At 39.7% G+C, this 25864-nt stretch overlaps 1 long non-coding RNA gene across 1 annotated transcript; it reads right to left on the bottom strand.

Moving 5' to 3' along the window:
- Positions 1–1906: 1906 nt before the first annotated feature.
- Positions 1907–2202, bottom strand: LOC105358263. The gene is made up of 2 exons (XR_002875279.1): positions 2111–2202; positions 1907–2036 (listed from the first exon to the last, which is right to left on the bottom strand). It is a non-coding gene; the product is annotated as an uncharacterized LOC105358263 (long non-coding RNA).
- Positions 2203–25864: the final 23662 nt, after the last annotated feature.

Here is a 25864-nt window from a genome sequence, read left to right as displayed (position 1 = left end):
TTCTTGTTAAAGTTCTTAACAGAGAATAACTTATAGCACAAGTTTGTTGAACCAAATAAGTTCAACATTTTCTTAGTGAGTTTTCACATCTGTTGAAAGCCGCTTTTATCCACCTCGGGGTAAAAGTTGACCAGAGAAAGCCGTCCACACCTTTGACATGTGAAACGTCTCAACAGAGGCCGAACTCATGAAACCAGGTTTTACTTTATCTATAAACTACTGCCCAGAGACTCCAGAAGGAAAGACAGACTCTACTCTAACTCCACTGAGGCCGTAAGGGGAAAGCTGTATTGTGTCATCCTGTTCCGACATTAAGGAACTAAAAACCTTTTGCAAGAGTGTAAAAGTTCTCCATGTGTTTTCCTGCACTATTAATAATAGATGTTTGAAGTTGGTACTATTTACTTTCCTTGCTTATAGATACTATTTACATCAGCAGCAAAGACGGCAAACTCTCCGAAGGAGGAAAGGACTTCTAAAAATGTAAAAAAGCGGTATAAAGGTGCTACATGCACATAATGACTACAGAAGGAGAAAAAAAAAGGATTTTATGGCCAAGAGATGGAAAGAATTTATAAACTGCATTGTACTGTGGCTTTGTTTAAGTGGTGAGTCCAAGACAATTGCTGAAATATACCAACACTGCATCACAATGGACTTCACCAATGTTCCTGAAGATGCTGGTTTTCATCCAACGTACTATAGAAGATCTATCAATAAAAAGCGCCTGGATTCATTTGAGAAACATGAAAGACAACATCCAGGTGTCCATGGAGCATAAAGAAGCAAGCCTGTGTTAAGCACCTCAGGATCAACAACTGAAACTACCAGGAAAAAAATGAAAAAGGAACAGGGTATTCCTCTTGTTTCCTCTGGTCCGGTTCTACCTGTCCTGAGCATCATAGCAAGAAAGTGTAGAAATACATCAGTGTGTCAGGCAAACACACTAAGGATCATCTTTCACTGACACAGACATAACCAGCAGGTATGAAGAAAATAACCAGTCTAAGTCTTTTACATTCTTACAAACTAAACTGAAGTGTTTTGTTTAAAGTTGTGATGATTTTGAATCAAACTCAAAGGTTACATTCTGCATGTTTTCATGTAGGGTCGTGTTTAGGATGTTTTGAAAAGTTATAGCAGTAACTTTCTACAGCACCTCAGATTCACCACTGAAACTGTTAACTGACTTGTACATATAAAAAATGTGTATTCAACACATATAGACACAACATGTTGTTATTTTCCTTCTTTAAAGATCTGCTGCACAAAACTGTTAGATGAAGGAAGACTTTGGGATTAATTCCCACATTAAAGCTAAAGACTTTGGCTATCTAAGTCCAATAATTGTTTTTAAAATTGACATTTATAGCTTGTGACAAAAACATGAGGCATAACCCAAAGCCCAGAAAGGTAAAATCTAAACAAAAAACAATTTAAATATAGTTCCCAGACATGAGAATGAAAATCATTTTCTAAGCACTTTTCCTTGGTTCACCTTATGCCTTTAACCGTCTGCTCAACCAAACAGTACAGCAGATTTAGAAAAGAATATTTAAAAAAAGACTGATTGTGCATATTACTCCCCCAAAGAAATAAGCAAAAGTGTTGTTTAGTGTTGTTTGGGTAGTTAAAGGCCTAACTGTTCTCAACAGCTTTTTCAACTCTCTCTCTCTCTCTAATCTTTTACCACACAATCTTAAATAACTTTAATTTGAACATGTAAACAGAAAAGATACAAAGCTTTTCTGCTCACGTGTTAAAATTGTTTAGACCTGCAGCACATAAAAAAATTAATTGAAAATTTTGAGTCAAAACTTAATGTAGAAATTGTTGAACTATTTCAAAAGTATAATCAAATTCACAAATATTGCATCAGATTTAAGATAAAGTTAAGTGTTTGCTGTAATGAAAGGGTTTATTTTTCAGAGCTCAGTCTTCTTTTTCTCCTCCTTGTTGAAGACTTTTCCATCAGTCTGCTGTTTCCACTTCACCTCCACTCCACTCACTCCGTTCTCCTCCAGTTTCTTCTGAAGCTAAGCATAAATATATTTTTCAGAAACTTTATTTGTTTCTACCAGAGTTGAAACTGTTGAAATTCCAGACTCACCTCTTCCAGCAACTTTGCTTTAACAGCAGCATCGTTCAGATCAGCAGAGTTTTCCGTCTTCAGTCTCAGCTTCACCACACGCTTGTGTATGGGTACTTCTGAAAACAGAAGGTAAAGACTCCTAAATTAGAATGTAAATGTACATGAAGATGAGAGATGTACACATTAGTGTAAAAGGAATCTCAGTTAGAATACTGTAATGCTGAACTCACCTTTATGGCAGATAAATGGGTATTTGCGTTCACAAGTAGAAAAAAACCAGTTATTTTTGTTTAGCCACTTATGATAGCCACATCTGGCACTGACTACGCTAGGGCGAATATAAAAATTTAATGTTGTTGGGTAGAAAGACGGAAGGGTCCCATCAGACCAGGAAATATTTAAATCTCTATAAACACCGATCCATAGGTTCTGATAACTAGGCATCACACTGGAAAGTGCCTGCCAGTTTGTGCTGGTTCTTGCAGTGGCCAGGTCTGTGAAGTTCTGTCTGCAGTATCTCTGAGCGCTGGACCAGTTCAGTCTTTCATTCACAAAAACATATTGAGGATTCTGCACGGTTCCTGTGGAACAGAGCAAATAGTTTATTTTAACAGTTTACTCTGACATCAATTTCATATATATCATTTGTGGTCGCGATCCAATTCATGGTCAATATTGGTTCATTTTGAACGATCTGATTCATGAAACTAAATTGGATTCAGGACATCTTTAGCCAAAAATTCAACCAGAGTGACTCAGAGAGAAATACCTGGATATTGAACAGTACAGGTGAATTAAAAAAATAATAATAATTTTTTAGGATGTCTTCAAAATGATCAAGTGTAATTTAAATGTGTCCAAACAAACACAAATGAACGTCAAATCCATTCACATTTTAGTTACTGTATCTAAAGTTCAGTTCACTGTTGTTTTTCCACATCCACAGAATCCAAAGGGAACATTAGAAAATTCTAGCACACTGATTGGTCACATGACTTTATTCAAAGTGTTTCCACACATTGGACTGGTATGATGGGCTGATAAGTTTTTGCTGACATCACATGCGTGTTTTCCGCTGTCATTCACTTGGTCATTTTTACATTATGGTTGAATAAACCTACAATATGTTTTTTGTGAAAGTCTTACCTGTGTTGCACACAAAAGGATATAATGAACTGCAGCTTGTGTCGTTCCAATGGTAATGCTGGGGATGTGTGGAATCAACGTCATGCCAGAGTGCAATCATACAGATCTGACCACCAAGAGCATTTGACGAATCTTGTGAAGCCCAGTTGTTGTAGTTGTTGTCTGTGATGCTTCCAGTGAATCCATCAGACCATCTCCACTTGATTTCACTGTACAGACCCACCCAAAATTCAGGAGTGTATTCAGCAGATAAAGTTGTGTTCATGAGTTGATCCATTTCATCAGAGTTTTCAATGGTGGCCAGATCTGTATATTTCTGTCTGCAGAAGGTCTGAGCTTCAGTCCAGTTCAAAAATTGACTAACAAAGTGGTACTGACGGACGGGGAGGCAGGAGGAGAGGATTAAGATCTCTGTGAAAAAAAAGGAAATTTTTGTTTCAGTAGCTGCGGTTACATGGGCAAAATATCTTGATCGAATCAATGGTCGGGTTAAAATTCAACCGTGCACATGGGCACAGAAAACTGAAGGAAATTATATTTTTTGGTCCTCACTTTAGAAGGGTTTCTCTGTCTTATTTTATTACGTTTTCTGTTTTATCTATATTACTTGAAGTTTTAGTTTCATAGATTAAGTGTGTAGAACTGTGTGCATCCTGACCTCACATTCCTGAGATGTGACCTATGGACAGCAGCTGTCACTCATTCCCCTACAGAGGAGGGGGATGCTGACCTCTCGGGCACTGGCCAGCAGAAATGGAGCCAGCACTCTAATCTAAACCACGAGGAATAGATTATAGCTGTGAGAACTTCTGTAGATGTCCGGTTCCAGGGAAGAACAAAAAGGTTGATCTTTAACCTAGGCTCTCCATGGATTTCTTGCTGTCAATCTGATTTGTTACGGACAGGAAGAGTCTGAGTTTATCACAGCACCAGGCGTACCTTTGAAGTCATCCCCTGGGGAGATGGATTGGGTCCGGAGAGTGACCGTCGACTATTGGCTGATGGACGAAGGCGGATCATCAGTCACCCAATCCAAGTGTTCCAGGGTGGAGATTCGACGTCATGTTTTCCATGGGAGGAGAAAATCCGAATTGTCTTTAAAAGTCTGAGCAGAGCATAATTTTATTGTCTTCTTCTGTCTTGTGGTCTTTCATGTAAAACGCCTGTAACTTCTTGCGTTTTGAAGGCCTTCTAAAATGAGGACCCAGATCTGTTTTAATTCTGTCTTAGAACTTTTGTTAGGGAATAAACCTTCTGTGACTTTATCCGGCTGAATCTTGGTCTTATATCTCTCCCGACTAATAGAACATGCGTGGAAAAATCTCAGAGCGAAAGATATTTTCCTACAAACTTGGTGACCCGAAACGTGAAGTCGGGGAACGGAACACGGATCGAGCCGGTGACGTATTTTTCGTATTTTTTGAGACTTTCAGTGTAAAGTCTGGGCACGCTTCCTCCCGTCCACTTGGTCGACTTCTCACGCGGCCGCATACAAAACAGGTAAGCAGAAGCCTGCTGCAAAATTCTGCATATTGATTAAGTTATCTCATAGTTGAATAACTCAAATTGAACGAGATCTCGAGTGAGTGGGCGGTAGAGCTTCCCCCGAAATAAATAAATAAATAAATAAATAAATAGATAAATAGATAAATAGATAAATAAATAGATAAATAAATAAATAAATAAATAGATAAATAAATAGATAAATACATAAATAAAAGTTGACCCAAACTTTAAAGGGATGGTTGACTGTTAGTTTGTGACACCTAGTGTGCAACAACAGTACAGAAAAGGTATCCTAGGTTTATCGGTTGTGTTTGAGGTAATGTATTTAAAAATACATAAGGTTCCGTCTGTTTGTCCTAGAGAGACGCCCAAGGCGTAAAAACAGTGTAGTATAGGAACTAATTTTTGCGCGTTTAGGTAATTTGGAAGACACTAACGGGGCAGCGGCCTCGACAAATTATTTTTTTAGATGGAGAGTGACCAAAGAAGGATTCGAAATTAACATCAAAGGAAAATATGAGGTATATGATGCATTTTGTCCGGACAAAATACGACTGGGGTGGAACAGACAATACGACGACAGACGACGGTGACGATTTGACTTGACAACAGCGGTGAAAATGACTTGAATGTGGATGAATGGAATGGAATGTATGAGATTTTGGAAAGAATTGGATGAAAAAGTGTTTGAAATCTGTGAATTTTAACTGTATTTTCCACATTTCCCTGTGTATTGTCTGCTCTACGGACGCAGCCATCTTGCTTATCATGTTTACATCGAACGGACTAATGACGGGACGTTTTACTTGTTTTCGAATGTGTAAACGACTGTGATCGGTTTCGTCTATACCACATGGTAAGCGTGACGGAGTCCTAGCCGAAATTGCGTCGGCAGCTATGATTGGCTTTTAGTACCACGTGGCCGGCGTCCCCGGAAATCGTAATGGCGAAACACGCTAGACTTTTACAGTTAGAGTTTGGGATCTAATCTGCGGTAAAATCATGGCGGGGATCGTCGTTATCGAGCGTGGTCATGACCTCGGTTGTAAGACGTCGTTTAAAAACAAATTTCAGTAAGTTTTCAGTTCGCAGAAAAAGGTTTTTAAGTAGCGCTGCGCCTCCGACGGAAGCCTCTGTCACCACGGCGAGGAGATGACTGCATGCAGCAGCCGTCTCTGGTCGAACGAAAACTACTTTCTCGGGAGGTTCCCCAAATCTTTTCAAAAACATGGTAAGGTAGCATCGGTCTAAAACATTTTGTGTAAAATAATTTTGCAATTATTTCGGTTTTTGTATTTTGAATATCTTTCTCTCATTTATTTGTATTTCCTAATTACCAAGATTTAGTTCAGTTTTGCTCAAAGACGTTTTATTGAAATTAGTTATAAGCATTTGGTTCTTTTAGACTCAGACTCCCTTAAAACAGAATTTTTGCAATGTTTGATTTTGTTTATATGTTTGTTTTGATATTTCCCAGATCGTTAGGATTTTTGTGAAGTGCACAGCTGTGAATGTTTGAATGTGAAGCACATGACTGGCGGTTTTGTTCGTTTGAATCAGAATCAAGAATATTTGAAAATTGTTATAAGAGAAAGATGAGAAAAGAGAAGGGGAAATATTAACACTAGTTAGAAAAGATTCATTTCAGTGAAATGGTTTATTTTTGTGTGTAAGGTACCTAATTTGTTTTGTCTTTTGGTTTGGTTTTGAGAAAATTGTTAGAAGTTCTTGTCTGCGTCTTGATTGTCTGTGTTTTAACAAACCTGTTGTAGTTTAGAGTGTGAATTGTGTTTTTTGATTAAATAAGGAAAACTGAATAGAGAATTAGGAGAATAGAAAGGTTTAAGCAGTTCATTTTTCACAGAAAGAGGTTGGTGCTGTCATCTTCTAGGTGACAAAGAGCAGAGGTTTAACCATTACCCAATGTTGTAACATTCAATTTACACTAATTGGAATTCTTAATTCCCATGATGATCAGAATGAAAGGTGTACAATTTTGTATATAGAACATGGACAGTGCTCAGCAACAGCATTGAACAAACAAAGGCCTTCTATGACAGTGTAAGAGAAGTGTTTTAATTGTTAGCAGGAAAAAGAAGTAATTACAAGACATGATGACCCCCCCATGTAACACCCCCCCCTCTTTTCCCCTCTGTAAGCAGTTCCCGTCTGTGGCATGGATGATGGTAGGATGATCTGCAGGTCTTAAAAGTGCTGTAGTATAAAGGACATTTTGTGTGTTAGAACATTTACACTTTGTAGAATTTTTGCGATCAGCTGCCACAGTATGAACTGTGGTGGTTAGTACTAAGAGGCACTCAGTTTTGGTTTGCATTCAAGTTTGAAAGATAAAGTTGTTACTGTATTTTAGCAATTGTAGGTTCTGCAGCTTTAAGGAAAAGTTTGGATTGGTCAGATTGTTATTTTTAGCAATTATCTAGATTCTTATTAGGACCAGCAAGCCCTTCAGGACAAGTCGAACTAAGGGTGTTAATGTTAAACTGTAAAGCTCAATTGATCTTGCTTTTTGATAAAGAACTGAATAAATAGCTGTTAGAATGTGTCTAAGAAAGTGTATTTTTGAACATTTTTGCTCCGCACCCGTTATATTGGTCGCATACAGATTTAGGGATTTTTTCTTGAATAGGCTTTTATCGCTGATCAACTGACTTTTGCAGCCACGGTGTTGGCATTTAACCTGAACAGGACACTAATGATTTTTCTAAATTTTTGTCTTTAGAAGCACATAACTTTATGTTTGCAGGAAAGGCAGCCCAGATAAGAGTGAAGTCCAGACCCCTCCTTAACCCTCATAAATCTTTATGCAGAACATTCTTCTGCCTAAGGGATACAAGAGCATGAGCAGATGCTCACACCTCCCCCAAAAGGACCTCAGTTAGCCAGAAGGGGGCCGAGTCAGAGGTGACTGACCCTGAGGTTAAGATAACTACTTCAATCATGTAAAGTATTACTGCACATTTGCAGGTAATAGAAAGGAGAAAGGGAGGAGTTGAGCAGCTGAAAATCCACACATGATAAATGGTGTTTAAAAATAATAACATGAATTTTGAGTTTTGATGCCCTCAGAGACAGCAGAAGCGACGTGTTATGCTCAGCCATTCGTAAGTCGGGGACAGGAGAACATGGTGAAAACCCTGGGACACGTGAGCCACCCAGGAGACCCTAGCAGCATCTGGAAATGGCATCTGTGGCACTCCAAACCCTTGGGCATGTGATAGCCCACAACGAGGTACCCAACAGCAGAATGCACAGACCCAGAGGCAGAGGGTCTGGAGGAAAAATGAACAGTACCCACGACCACTCCAAGCCCCTCCTCCACCGTGGCGAGGACCACAGGGCAAGTCGGACAATACCACTTGATGATGCAGGAGCCATTGTCTTTTCCAAGATGAGAGGTAACCACTGATGACTCTAGTGGACACTACCTGCTCTGACAAATGAACAAATGACTCCTCAAAACCTGCAAAAGACCATCCGACTGACTTTTGACCAGATGGTGGAACATTCATGTATGCATTCACTAAACACGCCTGTGAATCTGTTGGGATGGGACAGTCTTGTCAAAAACAGGAGCCAGCAGACTGGATTCCATGCCAGACCCCACAGCCAACCCCCACTGCAGACAACCAGAGGGCCCTGAAACGCCAGGTGGTTTCATGGGTTTCAGGCGTGAAAGCCATGACTCCTGTCCTCAAAGCTCTATTTCCGCCTCCGAATGGTCTGACCTGTACACTCTAGGATTGACAGTACACGGTAATATTTCAGCAGGTAGAAGGCCACACGTGGCATTTGAACTACACTGACATATATTAGCCCTGAGGGCGAGCAGCTTATTGTGCATTCATCCACTCACAAATGCAATGATACTAGCTGTCAGACACAGCTGTATCCCACATAGGATTAGCACCCCCCTGGTCATGAGGCTCTGCAACTCAGTCCTATGACTAAGTGGGGCATGAACAACACATTGGTAGAATTGTGTTTTTTCAGGTGTTCACTTTCTTCCCTCAATAAAAATGTACAGGTTAACCGTTCATCCAACGACAAATTCCTGAGTTCTGGACCATTTCTGTATTGACAAACATCGTGGCAGACAGAAGACAGCTCATGAAGATGCAGAGGTGCTGTTAAACACGCTCTCTGATGCTTCATGCTCCACAGGTTCATCTGATGTTGGTTCATGTTCCACGCTTCCCTAGTGGTGCTTCAGGTAATTGCAGGAGCACAAGTTTTTAGATTTCAGTAATGCTGGTGCAGGAAGCTGATGGAGGGATGAAGGAAACTTAGACTGGTTTGTGGAACTCTGGTGTAGCATTCACATTCTTCGTAGTACTTCTTTTAGACTGGTCTTGAAAGCAGATGGTAAAATTTATTGCATAGCATATGATTTAAGGACTGTTAATTATGTCACTATTACTCTAGTTCTACCCATTCCTGATCCATATTGCATGTTGTCAACTTCAGCTCAACAATGTGTGTTGTTCACTGCCATTGATTTAGCAAACCCTTATTTTTGCATTCCATTATGTGAAAATAACAGACAGTTATTCGCATTTTAGTACATAGGTGTTAATAAAATTTCCTGGCATTTTCAGTCACTGTTTGCAGTCTCTCTGACAGGATATTGTGCTACTAGAGGGTAGCAGCTAGCAGCTCAGACTGTGGAAACCTGCCTGTGAGTAGTAAAAGATCTTCTGTTGCAATTGTATGTTTGAGTTTTGAAATGCAACAGGAATTTGCACTTTAGCAGAAGGGAAGTCTCATTTTTAGGCAGAACTGTTTTTAGCACAGGTTTTTCACTGTATATAGAGCGTAGAATGTCTAATTTGCAGCATAAACATCTGGACATAGTTTGGACGTGTTGGTTTTCTTGTGGTTGTAGTGGACACTTCTTTGTTTTGTGAAACACATGGACACCTTGAGGTTGATGATAAATGACGAGGGTGTGACTAACCTTATGGCAGTAAGGCAACGACAATACGTGGTTCCATTTCTTTATGTTGTTATCTTGCCTTCCATAGGAATGTGGACAGACAGCTTGTTCACCTTACCGGTGCACAAAACTGTTTCTATATTTTTACTTTCAATTGCTCTAGTTTGTGTATTTATGCCTTATCTTTGTTTAGATCTGCATGGTTTCACCCAACTAGTGTCCTGGGGTTTCCCCCAGGCCAAGAGAGGGTGGAAAGGAGGTATTAATGATTCGTTGCAGGAAATTGTTTTAGTATTATCATGGTTTCAATTATCTTTGTTTCAATTATCATCGTTTGAATGTATTTGTTTAGAAAGAAGGTTTAAATGTTAATTTTGATAGACCTTTTTACCTTTTTAGAGCTTTGTGTGTCTGTTCATCTGGTTATCTCATCCACAGCAAGGATGAAGGGGTTTTACCACACTGTCCTGAGGTGATAAGGAATGCTGGTGGAGTTAGAATCCACCACATGGGTCATTAGACGACAGCCCCTAATAACCTTGTCTTTATCTTGAATTTGCATACTCCCACCTATGTTTTTCATGAAAACAGCACGAGGAGAAGCAGACTATGGAGAGGACAAAGTGGTGGACATTTCCATCACATCTCTTCTGTGCATTTTTATTCTTGTCTTGTCGTGTTTTGTCATTGTTTTATTTTATTATTGTCTTTTGTTCTTGTTTTATTTTTTAAGTTTCTGACCCTAACCCTAATCAATATTTAGATCCACAGCAGACTCATCTTGGGGAGACACCCCAAGCTCTTTTGCAGCCGTTCTGTTGTATTAAATGTGTCAGATTGAATAATTACCAGGCTTATTCAGAAGTCCATAGGAGGCCAGGTCCAAGCTTGCCAGAGCTTGTGGGACATGCAGGAGGAGGACACGAGTGGTCAAGGCCCTGAATGACTTTTTGGATTTTGTTGCAATACTAACTAACTAACTAACTAACTAAGAATATTAACTAAGAATATTGCTATTCTTATTTATGTGGGCCATATGAATTGCAGCTTCTCCGATGGGACCCCCATGGAGGACATGGAAGAAATTTTCTGAATTAGGCTTGATGTCATGTTTAACATTTCTATTTTTACTCTTTCGTTGCCTGTGTGATTTTTGATTCTGCCTTAATATGTCTCAATTTCTCCCCTTAATTCCAGGTGTTATTTTCTTACAGGAAGTGTTATTTTGATTGTCTTTGCTCTCTTTTTATATTTTTATACTTTTTATACTATAATATACAAGAATGTTTCTGTCTGAATGTAGGCTGATATGTTTTGATTGTGTAATGTGATAATGTGTTTTTATTTTTGTGTGGCCTCACTTCATGAGGCCAAGAGAGGGAACTGAAGGAAATTATATTTTTTGGTCCTCACTTTAGAAGGGTTTCTCTGTCTTATTTTATTACGTTTTCTGTTTTATCTATATTACTTGAAGTTTTAGTTTCATAGATTAAGTGTGTAGAACTGTGTGCATCCTGACCTCACATTCCTGAGATGTGACCTATGGACAGCAGCTGTCACTCATTCCCCTACAGAGGAGGGGGATGCTGACCTCTCGGGCACTGGCCAGCAGAAATGGAGCCAGCACTCTAATCTAAACCACGAGGAATAGATTATAGCTGTGAGAACTTCTGTAGATGTCCGGTTCCAGGGAAGAACAAAAAGGTTGATCTTTAACCTAGGCTCTCCATGGATTTCTTGCTGTCAATCTGATTTGTTACGGACAGGAAGAGTCTGAGTTTATCACAGCACCAGGCGTACCTTTGAAGTCATCCCCTGGGGAGATGGATTGGGTCCGGAGAGTGACCGTCGACTATTGGCTGATGGACGAAGGCGGATCATCAGTCACCCAATCCAAGTGTTCCAGGGTGGAGATTCGACGTCATGTTTTCCATGGGAGGAGAAAATCCGAATTGTCTTTAAAAGTCTGAGCAGAGCATAATTTTATTGTCTTCTTCTGTCTTGTGGTCTTTCATGTAAAACGCCTGTAACTTCTTGCGTTTTGAAGGCCTTCTAAAATGAGGACCCAGATCTGTTTTAATTCTGTCTTAGAACTTTTGTTAGGGAATAAACCTTCTGTGACTTTATCCGGCTGAATCTTGGTCTTATATCTCTCCCGACTAATAGAACATGCGTGGAAAAATCTCAGAGCGAAAGATATTTTCCTACAAAACCTTTTTCCGATTAGAACAAAGGTTCACATGGGTCACACTGTCGTTCGGAATAAATCATTTGGGCATACGCAGTAGTGTTGAAAATACCAGAAAAGGAAATGGGTTCCGTTGTAAACAAACAGCTGCCACATACATCTATGCAGCAGCTCAGTGAGATAGAAAGATGGATGGATGGATGGATGGATGGATAACTTTATTAATCCCACGATGGGGAAATTTCATTTATCTGTGGCAACAAAAACGACATTCAGAAATAATATATATAATACATCAAAAATGACTATTTATATCAAATTATTAAAAATTGTTACGCACGAAAATGTGTGGGAATAACATCAGCCTTTATTTTTGTTGGGACAACTGGAAACACAAATCCCCGTGATTGTTTGAATGGTTTCTTAGCACTAAGAGGCATTTCTTCTTTGAAACGTTCACATACGCCGCCCCAAAGCCGCTGTGTGAGCTGGCGGCCCGAGTTCTGCTCGGACACACGGTTCCTCCTGAAGCTGGCAGCCGCTAACCCAGAGCGGCGGGACGGATCGCAGTCCGAATTCTCCCACACATAACAAAACAACAAAATGCACACGTAACAAAGCATCCTCCCTTCCCCTCAAACACACATTATTAGCCCGGCTGCTCTGCTCAGAGACTCGGTTCACTCGGCCCACCGGCACCGGAGCCAGGGTCCAGACATCAGGGGGCACGAAGCGCTCCTCCCCCGCATCCCGCTCGTGGGGGGTGTAAGAGAGGGGAGAGGCAGAGAGCCAGCTGGGCGAGAGCAACGGGCGTCCGCAGAGCAGCCGGTCGGTCCTGTATGAGCTCCAAAGCTTTCTCTCAGCGAAACACCATCTATGCATGACGTTGAACCAGAGCAGTAGTGACACACGATAGGAATGAACCGTTTACACGAACAACGATCGGATCAACTTTCGGCATAACCCATCTTCATCGGAAAGAAATTCCGAACGGCGTGTTTAGATGATGCATTTTTCTTCCGATCAGACGTTCATTCCGATCACTTTTGTCCGTGTTAACGCACCTAAGGATCAACAATGTTTTCAGCCTTGGTTAAAATCAGACAGAAGCTGATGTAAGGAGTTAATAAGATATTATTTTGGACTTGATTCAGCGTGTTTTTTAAAGAAAACTCTCAAATGAATCAAGTGTGTAGAACTGCCTCTGTAATATTTCTAAAATCTGGAACCCTTAGTCCTCAGAGAGACCATAGAAACATATTGTTGCATTTTTTTCAGACTTAAACTTGACTTATGAAGTTATGAAAAGAGAATCTTGATTTATCAGTCTTCACATTTTCTTTTTGTCTTGCAAAACCTGAAAGACTTTTATGAATAGACTACATTAAACCAAATCACTGTTCTTTTGTTTCATAGACGTCCGTTTGGTTTTTGTTTACATCACAACATCACCAGTCTGTTTTCTTCTTCCAACTTACTTCACCTTCAAACTTTACAGAGAAAAACGTTTAGCAGTATAGGTTTTATTATGAACTGCTCATGGTCAGTGTTGGGTAAATTATTTCTAAAAAGTAATTGATTACTTTACTTATTTACTCGATCAAAATTGTGATTAAATTACTTTAATTAATTCATAAAGTAATTCCCTACTCAATACTTTACTTTTTTCCGGTCATTGACAAATGCTTAAGGGTAGAACAGCACAAACAAGATCCTCTTGTCTTCCATTTAACTTTATTTTTAAAGCAATGATCTGGTGTAAAGTATGAACCTGCTAGAAGAAATGACCTGGTTTTATAAGAATTCAGACAACAGTGTGAGAAATGACAGAAATACGTTTCAACACATGTAAGATGAACCTGTTGTGCCTTTATTCATATCTGTCACATCTGAAATCTATCAGATTGATCTATTTAATGTCTTCATGTTCATTTTTGCTGACCTCAGGTTTTCCATTACAATGACTTGCACCTTTCTCTCTCTACGTCTGCCCTTTGTGCAAAGTTCTGAACTGCTGGAGTCTACCAAACTACCTTATGTAGAGCGCATTGAACTCTAACTCATATTAACCAGAGACTCTGTCCCGTGCAGCTTAGGGAGAAAAATAGTCAGAAAGGGGGAATTATTGTAGAAAAAACACTGTTGTCTTTCACACCAAATTGTTGGTTTCCACTGTTTCATTTGCGACCGACGCATCAGAACTCTGCTCTGCTGCGCTCCGAGGATGAGAAGACTCCTTGCAGCATCTCTTTTTGTCTCATCTTTGGGCCAGTTTGGAAAGCAACGTGACTGCAGCGATGGGGGCATGTCTGGACTTGTCCGGTCCCCAAATCTGAGCTTGCATGATGCGTGCTCGTATGTGCCAGTTACTCCATTTTTTTAACCTCCTTTTCATTTCATTTAACAAAGAGAAAATGTCAAAGCCTACTGTCGGAGATGTGGGAAAGAAATGAGGATGCTTGATATTAGCCAACTTGTAATTTATTCATCAGCAAATCTTTGAGACATTCTGGCAATAAAAAAAGTCTAACAAGTTTTTATCTGAACCTAGAATAAAGCTTCTGGTGTCCCACACTGCCATCTAGTGGAACTATAGCAGTTGTGTCCAGATCAAAAAAGAAAAAGGAACGTTCCTCTGGTGCAGTGCCTCTCAATTATTTTTTGAATGTGTCGCGCACCGCCTAACCCCCACCCCACCCCACCCCACACACACACTCGCGCGGTGAAAATATATTAGGTTAGTATCTATCAAAATTGTGTAAGTATGCCTAAAATTGTATCTTCTAACAATAATAAAATAAAATAAATCCACTTTCAAGTAGTAGCGCCTTTGTTTTGCCACATAGAAACCCTGTTAATATCTAAAACAGACAAGAAGCTTGAAGTTTCATAAAATAAAACACATTTGTCATTCCTTATTTAAACTAGAAACATTTTGACCAACTGAACCATTTGATGCTTAGAAAAATAATTCAATCAATAAAAAAACATTATGTAAATTGATCTGAAACATTAACACAGCAGCACCAATATATTTAATGTTTTTAGACTGAAGAAATAGATAAAAACATTGTGTTGATTTTTTTTTCTAAATTATGATTGTTTATTCATGATCTCATAAAGTGCAGCTGTTTTCCTGCATTGCCTGCTGTCTTTATGTCAAACACTGACACCAACTAAACCACTTGCAGGCAAAGGATACATTGATGGAAAATAAAGACGCATTATAAGCATGAGCGGAGTTATCTAAAGGAACGCCATGTTCCTGATGTTGCGCAATCCCGTCTCCTGTCACACGCGCGGCTGCTGTGTGTGTGTGACAGGAGACGGGAGCAGCTGCAGGGACGGCAGTTCCCAGTTTCAGGCTGTTACAAACTCTGTGATAGAACAGACAATAGGAAACCAAGCACTGAGCCGCTGTCACCACCGCCCCCCGTTAAATGTGCGCCCCGGACAATTGCCTGTTACCTGTGCCTAAAGCCGCCACTACTGCGCGCCCCCCTGGCACGCCCCACTATTTGAGAAGTGGAAAAACGACAGACTCAAGTGGATAGGGGGGCAGTGCTGGTGAGTTTCTCCAACAATGGTTAAGAGACCACCATAGCAAAAGTGTTTTGACGGACAACATCTATGTCATCTATTTACATTTGAACTGACTTAACTTATTAATACTAAAGCACCTACAAAACCTAAGTAAGGAGGGTTTAGTAAGTCTAGTAATTCTAATTAATGACCAGAAATGGAACTTTAATTTGACATGTTCCTCCTTTACAGAATTAAGTAATTAAATTACAGTAATTTGTTACTTTGTAATCCACTACCCCCACCACTGGTCCTAGTATTAGAGATTCCTGGTATATAGTTTCCTCAAAGCAGAACAGCCAATCCATACAGTCATTGTTTTCGTGTCCGTATGCCTTGCGTTTGGGGTTGTGGGGTGTATGTGTGAATAGACTGAATAGTTTTCACTTTTCCTCTTTTTTACATTTTGACGTCTGTTTGTTTTTCATTGTAAAGCTGCTTACTTTATCCACAAGTATTACATAGAAAAACATTTGGGAAGTATTGAATATCGATCAGTATGAACTGTTCATTTTTGTTCATGGTGATGCAGTAAACAAGTTACTGCTGGAGTTTTTCCATAAATAGGATCAGTTTTGATATCCATGTCTGTCCACAGATGAAAGTGGGGATCGTCAATAAAGTACACGAGAACGTCCCAGACAAACACTATCAATTTCTCAATATATCATGAAAAAATAAACCCTAAAACATCTGAAGTCCTCAATATTGTTAAAACAAACTCCACAAAATTCACTAATATTGTTACTCTTTCTCTTAGAGTGGACCAGCATTTTGGAGTAACACAAGTTGTAGATTCACCCTTATCTCCTCGCTTTAAAACTACAACTGTTATAGTCTTAAAGAAATATCTAGAAAAACAGAATTGAATTATATTAAAAAAATCAGGAAAAAAAGAAATCTACGTCACCACAAAAAACCCAAATATTTCATATTGGTCAATATTTAATTCTCCCCCAACGTTTTGCTCTGTGATGTTTGTGGGTAAAGTAGGTAGGAAGAACAAAACAGGTTAGTGCCCAGTCTGTTAACAGTTGTTTGCTTCTGAATTAAATAAAAAAATAACACAAAAAATTAGCACAAAAAACCCTGTTGTTTTATCCATTCCTTACTTGAATATTGAGACTTCAACAAAGAAGCACTGACCTGAGGAAACCAAGACGAGCAGCAGGATCTTCTCCATCATGATGCTTCTGTGGACTGTAGAAGGAGACTCTGGATGGAAAAACCACGACTGATGTTTGAGTCTGAACACAGTTAAGGTCTGGGAGGATTTTTTCATGGGAAAGAGTTTGAACCACTGAAGGGATTTGCATTGACCCACAAATGTTTTAAACATCAGGTACAGAGAAACTACAGAGTTTTTAAATAGAGTGGATTTACATGACAGGTTTTGTTTTCCTCAATCTTTGACTCAAAAAGTTTATGACACCCAACCCAAAAAACGCAGAGCCTCAGGAGCAGAAAAGACTATTAGAAACAAAATCCGCTAGTGGAAGAGATTTCAAATATGTTAGTCTCTTGAGTCTTTAACAGGGGGGAGAGTTAAAAGTTCAGCTGACGTTGGACAGGATGAGGAACCGTGATGATCAGGTTGATGGTGAAGTAAATCCAGCAAGCAATCCACATCTGTATACGAAGGTCAGAAAACCAGGGATGTTCTGCTTGGATCCTCTGCTCGACTCACATTCAAGTTTATGAACCGGAAGTCCGGTAGCGATGTTTCAAGCTGCTGTTCAGAGCGTGCCAAAATTCCAAAAATCGCTTTCTCCGCCCGTGCTGCACCCCTCTCTGTCTGTATAAAAGGTATACCGACGTGTTTTCATCAAACAAAGTCAGAGCTCCTATAACCCTTGTGCTGTCTTAGATGACCCCCCCCCTTCCATTGACGTGTTCTCCCTACCATGACAAAGGTGGATAAAGGTGGAAAGATTTCATGTAATCCATGGACACCAGTGAAGATCACAAATCATTGAAGAAAAAAGGTTCAGCGCACTGTCTAGGGGGTCTAGATGACCCAACTCCCAACGTTATAGTACCTAGGATAGCACAAGGGTTAAGTCAGCAGTGCTGTGGTTTTCCTTGGCTACAATGAAAGGTTTGTGTCAAATATTTGTTATTGTGCAGAAAATGTTGACAGACAAAAGTTCTTTAGAAACAGTACGATGGGGTTTAAGGGCCACCAACAACAAAAAAAGTAAAATTAGGAGATTTAAAGTCTTACATTTACGAGAAAGATTTTTGTAATTTTACAAGATTAAGGTGGAAGTGAGCATTCAGGGCAGCAAGTGAACGCTGCGTTGAAGGAGGGTTAAAGGAGCTCTGACTAAACTTAATTGAAAAGGTGAGCTGAATGTTTATTGATAACATTCCAAATGTTTGGAAGCTCCTTTGTTCGATTTTTCATTTTAATAATGTTTTATTTATTGATTGGTGGCTTGCAGGATCTCTGCAGCCGTTGATGAAAACTTCGGTGTCCCTGCAGCTGTCCATTTCAATCCTTTCTTCCTCCGTGAAACCAAAATCTCTAAGTCTGTGTGACGTTTCTGTCAGAGGAGGATCACTTTTTGGCATTTTCAACGTTCTAATATAACAGACTATCTTCATTCCTCTTTATTGTTTTATGTTGAAACATGACATTTCATCTCGCATTGGTGTTCGGATGACAGGTTCATGACATGATAAGACACATGGACTTCAGGTTGTGTGAATAAAAAGGAAAATAAAGGCTGCAGTGGTCCTTTACAACCAAACGTGTCTCTGAGCTCCTTATTTTATATATGAAACTCCGCTTTACTGACATCGAACCCTGGAAAACCGGCTCCACTGAAAAAATTCTGAATTTGAGTCACTAAGAGGTTCAGATTCTCTTTGTTTTCTAAACCTATCTGGAAATAAAGCTTCACAAAAGGCTCCACATATTTCATCTTCAAGCACGGTTCCGATTAACAGACAACCTTGGTTTTTTTTCCTCGTTAATCTATGACTTTTTTTCTAGTAAATTTATAAGATGAAATCTAGTAGTTTAACAGTTATGACATTTTTTTCTCGTAAATTTACGACTTAAAAGTCGTCATTAAAAAAAGAAAAAGGTTTGTAAACTGGCCCTAAAACTCTGTCGTAGAACAGAGAAAATGACTTTCAGGAAATAAATATTGGAAAAAGATGGTCTAGATTTGCACATTTTTGATGATTTCTCAGATTAACTAAAAAAACAACAACATGCAAAAACATCTTACATTCACATAGCATGTACAGGTGGATGATTTGCATAACCTATATGTTTACTTCTCTCCACAGCCTCTGCAACTGTGGATCTTTACTGAACAGGTGAGTCTTCAATGTTTTAGGCTTAACAAGAAGAACGCTAAAAAAATATTTTCTGGAGTCATAAATGAAAAAATAAAGAAGTAAACATGTTGATCTGGAAGCATGATGGTCCTAACATGAAGCTGCATTAGAATAGTTCAGGAGATCATCACTAAAACCTCTGCTGTTACAGAAAACATTTACATTCCAGGAAAATGTTTTTAATTTTACAAAATAAAACATTTGAAAAAACAAACTTACGTTCATTCAAAGTAAAGTTATATTACCCAAGCAAAGTCATAGTACTTAAAAAAAAAGTTGCATTTGTCAAAGGGCCCACATCTCACATAATCCATTGTTTTTTTAGTGTATTATGACATTCATTCCTTACAAAAAACAACCCTAAAGTAGTATTTTGATTCATTCACGCATTTCTGAGTTTTCCTCTAGAAACCTGCTCTCTGAGTACCAGCCCCTCCCAACCCACCTAAACGATCAGGTTCTCTCATTGTGACACAATGGAGGAACAGCCCCTTCCAGGAAGATTCTGTGTTGCCAGCTCCGCACCCAGACTGAAACACACACCCACTTTCTCCTTGGAGCTAACTGTGATCAGCCTCAATGCTTTTCTTTTTATGCACAATACATCATCTTTATGGTCAAAACGGAAAAACGCCGCTGAGGCCGGTTCTAGGATGACGTCATAAAATGGGCGGCACCCACACAAAGCGAGAGGTGGGGCCTCAGAGATCGAGTCGTATTACTTCCTGACAAGAAAAGAGATTGCTCATTTCCCTCTGGGAATCAAACCCTGGTGTCCCGCATGGTAGCTTCCCACCTTACCAACCGAGCTACCCAGCCGGTTAATATAAATAATAGTTTTTAATAGTCTTATAGTTTTTTTATGTACATAGTTTACTCTGAAAGGCTTAAGAACAGCATGATATGAGCCAGGGGTGTCCAAACATTTTGCAAAGAGGGCCAGATTTGGAAGGGGAAACTGTGTGGAAGTACCAACTATTTTAAACATGATCATGAAGGACACATTAAGACTTGCATTTTGTGCCTGGCCGGATTAATATGACACCAAGATGAACATTTATAGGAACAGAGATATGAAAACAAAAAGTCTGGAGCACGAATTGCACCGCTTTGACTTTTCACATCAGGTTCATCTCATTGTAGGTGACAAATAAGCGCCAGTAAACAGTAAAAAAAACAATAAAAGAACAACCCCCCCCCCTTCTGCTACCATGTGTCTGGTGTCTGAACACCACTGGCTGAACGCGTGTTCATGAAACTGCGTATATCGCATTCAGGAACGCCCTACACATGGCCAGTGTGAATGCAGCACCGGTCTAGCTCTCATGCAGTGCTTGTTAAAGTTCTTAACCCTTGTTCTATCCTAGGCACTTTAAAGTTGGGAGTTGGGTCATCTAGACTCCACAAGACAGTGCGCTGAACCTTTTTTCTTCAATGATTTGTGAACCTCACTGGTGTCCATGGATTACATGAAATCCTCTTCACCTTTATCCACCTTTGTCATGGTAGGGACAACATGTTAATGTAAGGGTGGGGTCACAGGATAGCACAAGGGTTAAGAGAGAATGTCTTCTCGCTCAAGTTTGTTGCCCCCAATAAGCTCAACATTTTCTTAGCGAGTATTCGCATCTGTTGCCCAGAGATTCAGAAGGAAAAACAGACTTTATTCTTTTGCCAGTTAGGCCAGAGTGTAAAATTTCTCCATGTGTTATCCTGCAGAATTTTTTTTTAGACCTCTTCCAGTAACTTTGCTTTTGCAGCAGGATCGTTCAGGTCTTCAGAGTTTTCTGTCTTCAATCTCAGTTTCACCACACGCTTGTGTATGATTACTGAATAAAAACAGAAGGTAAAGAATCCTAAATAAAATGAAAATATACATGAGGGTGAGAGATGTACACATTAGTGTAAAGGGAATCTCAGTTAGAAGAATGTAATGTTTTGATTTGAAATGGTTTATTTCAAGCAATCAAATAGAAATAATACACAAAAACAATACAATCATCAGTTATACATTCATACAATGACCTATCAAACTTAGGATAATTAGACATATTAATAAATGTTGCTTGAAAGGGAGTGGAAGGAAGAGAATTTACATATTTCCACCCCTGTTCTACCGACCCCTGTTCTACCATAACTATTTTATTTCATGATTTATCATTATCCGGTTCATATCTTTTATCAGACAGGATCAAGAATCTTGAAGTATCAATAAAGCACATGACAAAGAAAATTACTTAAATTATTAAAAAAAAAAAAACTTTTAGAAATCAACATGGCAATGAAGTATCTAAAATATATGCAAATTATATTACTTATAAAAGTCATTGATGTGATTAAAAAATAATACTATATCAGTCAAATAGACATAACACTGTTTCAGAAATTTTCTTAACAAAATTTGATCAAGTATCAAAAGTTAAAAATATGTGCAACATTTTGTTACATTAGGAGAAATCGTAAATCAACTTCTCAATTATTTGGAGCAAGTGAAGTAATATCATTAAAAGTCAATCAATTTAACCATTTTCAATAATTGATTAATCATTTGTTTTATAATTTTTTTGTATTTTTTTATTTATTTTTCTATAATAAAGTAATCCTGTAAGGGGAAAAAAAGGGTCCATAATCTTTCGAATGACCAAGGTTGGCATTTCTTCTGCTGATTAACAGCCGTTCTTCTGGTTTTAAACAGAGTTTATAGTTTTCTTCGATGTTATGTCTGCAGACATTAGATTAAGGTCCATATTCTTCTTCAGATGATATCAGCGACGAGGTAAAGTTGTCTGCAGGTCAGAGCTTTGCTGAGAATCAGGGTCCTTCAGACTTTTGGAGAAAGTGTTGAATCCAGGCGTCATATTTCTTGAAAATATTTGGCTCTTTGATTTATTACTGCATGTTGGTTTAGACGTCCGTGATCAAACACTTCTCAAAGTCCTTCATGGTGTTAACAACCAGAACCTTGGACCGGTCCGGTGGACCGAGTGGCTCGACGTAAGTCTTGCAGCCTTTAACACAAGTGTTCTCAATCTGCTTACGCTTCCTGAGAAGCCTGGCATGTTTGGCAAGTTCAGCATTCCTTCTGGTCAGATAATCATTCAGATAAGCAGCAGGGGCCTCATTTATAAAACTTTGCGTAGGATTTGCGTCAGAAGTGGCGTACGGATGAAACATAGGACGTGCGTACGCACAGAAATATTCGGATTTATAAAACCGTGCGCACGCACATCCTACGCATCTTTCCCTTTATAAATCACAACCGATTCTAAATGCAGCGCAGCTTTTGCGGCTACATGACACGCCCATAGTTGCCCATAAATAGTCCGTGAAACGCCCACAAATTAATATTCATGGCTTGCTAAATCATGGCAAACACAGAGGGGAAATCAAAAAAACGTAACTTCACTCAATGTGAAGTAGAAGTTATCGTTGGCGAGGTGGAAAAGAGGAGAAAAGTGTTGTTTGGGGCACAGTGTGGGCATTACTAATGCCGAAAAGGCACGTGAGCGGCAAACGGTGGCAGACGCCGAAAATGCTGTAGCCTCACAACCACGGACTGTGGCCGAAATGAAAAAGAAATGGTCGGACATCAAAGTCGAGGCAAAAAAACGTCTAGCGCTGCATCGGCAGAGTGTGTCCGCCACGTGGGGGGAGGGGGGGGGGGGGGGCCGGAGCTGACCCCTCTTGATGAGAAACTGGCTGCTATTATTGGGGAATCCCTATTAAGTCCCCCTTATCGGTGTCCTCCTCCGCCTCAGTCACCTGACTGAGACGGAGGGGACGCCGACGCGCCAGGGTCAGGGTGACACAGGTAAGAGAAATAATTCAAATGAATGCAGTCAAGTCACATGTATGCAGGCTACACAATTACAGATTATTAATATAGAAAAATTTTATTTTAGTTGCTGGGTGTTCCAGCGGGGCCAGTGGTTACGATGCTGCAGCTGAGCAGCCGTCTGGACCCAGCGTCTCCACGGCACGCGGCTCTCAACCCTCCAGCAGTGGACGCGTCCTCACCGATGCAGTCCTTGAAATGCAGAGGGAAGTCAGTAGTTCAATCAGAGAGGTGGCCAAGGAGTTGGGCGAAATCAAGATCGCCCTGACTGAAATAAACTGCACAATGAGGGAATTATTAAATAAATAATATTTTCCACACCTCTTTTTCTTTATAAGCGACGCATCACTTCCAAACGCTGGCGCACAGCAGCAGCAAATGGCTCAAATGCGTGGGGATGGGGTTCAGGGTCGGGGCCAACACAGCAATCAGCGCCAGGGGGTAGAGGCACGTTTTTAAGCTGTGCCACATTGTGTAGCACAGCACATGCCAGCACGATTTGGCACACACTGTCACTTTCACATGTTTCTTCCATCTGCCGACGGTGTCGCCATTTCTCATTTCACCCGTTTTTGTGCGTACGCCTGGGTCAGAGCTTGCGTGGAGGACCGCACATTTTCCCGTCAAGTTTGCTTTTTATAAATCTCAACTATTGCGTAGAGAGTGGCGTACGCCTTCTTTTGTGCGTACGCAACGTTTATAAATGAGGCCCCAGATCCCTTCAGGTTCCTCCTTTGATTCATCATAGCTAGCTTGTGTTTTTTATTCACAAACCTGATGAGGATTGCTGGTTTATCCATCTCCTTTCTCCTGGGGAGCGGGTGGCAGGTCTCGATGGTATTGAGATCCAGGGAAATCCCTTTAGACGTGAAAAAGGATTCCACTTGGTGATCCACAGACTCTCCACCGCTCTGCGTTTCAGAACTGTTAGCGCTATTAGCATTAGCAATGCTAACTCCAGCTGCATTTAGCTTTGCCCGAGGTTTGATCGGTACTCCAGTGAGAATCACATTATTCATCCTTACTTGTTGTTCCACATTGTCCAGTCTTTTCTCCAGAATGTCGACCCGGTTTTCTTGTTGCTCGATTTGAGCTCGGAATCTTCGGAAATCTTCCAGTAGCTCCAAAAGTGGAGCTAGCTTAGCTGTCACTTGTTCCATAAAGGGATACAACGCAGCTTGGATGTCGTCAAGAGTCTTTTTAAGGTTTTCGTAGTCAGGGTTTTTCTTAGGGGCCATGATCAGCTCTCTTTTTTTTGAGAAAATCAACATTTTAAGTCATTTGAAGATAGTTGTATAGCCGCAGTGAGCCAGACGCTGTAACCCGGAACCGGGTTACAGCAATGTTGAACTCACCTTTGGCATCATGGCAGATAAATGGGTATCTGCGTTCACATGGAATAATTTCCCAGTAATCTCTGTCTTCCCAGTATTGTGAACCACATGTGGCAGTGATTAAACCAGGCTGAATATAAAAATTTAAACTTTTTGGGTAGAAAGAGAAGTTGCTCCCAGCAGACCAGGAAACGTTTGAATCTCTATAAAGACCAATCCATAGGTTTTGATTAACAGGCACCACACTATAAATCCTCTGCCAGTCTATGTTGTTCCTCGCTGTGGCCAGGTCTTTGAAGTTCTGTCTGCAGTATCTCTGAGCGCTGGACCAGTTCATTCTTTCATTCACAAAAACATATTCAGGATTCTGCTGGATTTCTGTGGATTACAGAGATAATAGTAGGGATGTAACAGTTTATTGTAACAACAATTAAATTTATATCATCATTTGTAGTTGCTGATCTGATTCATTGTCTATTTTGCTTCATTTTGAATGATCCGATTCAGTAAAACTATATCGATCCTGTACATCTTTAGCCTAAGATTCAACCCGTGTGACTTTTGATAGAGAGAAATATCTGGTACTGAACAGTGCAGCTGAAATTGTCCAGATTCTTTGTATTTCTTCAAGATAATCAAGTGTGAATGAAATATGTGTCCAAACAAGTATACAAGAATGAATGTCAAATCCATTCACTTTTTTTGTTTCCTAAAGGTCAGCCCACTGTTGTTTTTCCACATCCAAAGAATCCAAAAGGAACATTATTAGAACATTCTAGCACACTGGATGGTCACATGTCTTTGCTAAACTCAAGGTGTTTCCACACACTGGACTGGAATGATGGTTGATCAGTTTTTGCTGACATCATACGTGTTTTGTGCACTGTAATGCATTTGGTCATTTTTACGTTCTACTAAAATAAACCTACAAATGTTTTTTGTGAAAGTCTTACCATTGTTGCACACAAAAGGAAATAATGAACAGCAGCTTGAGTCGTTCCAATGGTGATACTGGTAATTCTGGTTATTCCAATATACAATCATAGAGAACTGATACGAGAATGTGATGAATCTTGTGAAATCCATTAGCTGTTGCCTGTGATTCTTCCAGTGAACCTATAAGACCATCTTTAGCGGATTTCATTTTACAGACCGATTCAAAATCTATATAATATATATATATTGTAATCAGCAAATGAAGTTGTGTTCATGAGTTTGTCCATTTCTTCAGAGTTTTCAATGGTGGCCAGATCTGCGTATTTCTGTCTGCAGTAAGGCTGAGCTTCAGTCCAGTTTAAAGGTCGATCAACAATGTGGTACTGACGGATGAGGAGGCAGGAGGAGAGGATGAAGATCTCTGTGAAAGAAACATCTTTGTTTCAGTGACCAACAGTAGAATTTTCAGTCTCCACATCCAGTCTCAGAGAGACCAAAGAAACAGATTGATGCTTGTTTCCTGTCTTCTCTGACATAAACCGTCACAGCAGACGATGGAGAAATTAAAGTTTCTTTCTGCTGTAAGTTTTTCCTGTTGGATGCAGTTTTTGTTTCCACATTCACCCAAATTCTCAGTGTAGAGATTAAACTACATTTAAGCATTTCTCCACCTAAGCGATTATTGAAGTGCAGTTATAAAATGATAACAATCTTAATTGATTAGCCTTACATTTTTCTGACTTACCTGAAGAAACCAAGACGAGCAGCAGGATCTTCTCCATCATGATGCTTCTGTTGACTGTAGAAGGAAACTCTGGGACGACTGATGTTTGTGTCTGAACACAGTGAAAGTCTGGGAGGATTTTTATATTAAAACATACATAGCAGGAACATACTGTAGAGATTTACATAGCTCCTTGAATGTTTTCAAAGAAAGTTT

This window comes from Oryzias latipes, chromosome 18 (assembly GCF_002234675.1).
Source record: "Oryzias latipes chromosome 18, ASM223467v1".
Lineage (NCBI taxonomy): Eukaryota > Metazoa > Chordata > Actinopteri > Beloniformes > Adrianichthyidae > Oryzias > Oryzias latipes.
Note: the sequence above shows the minus strand (reverse complement) of the source record. Positions and strands in the feature narration are given on the sequence as shown.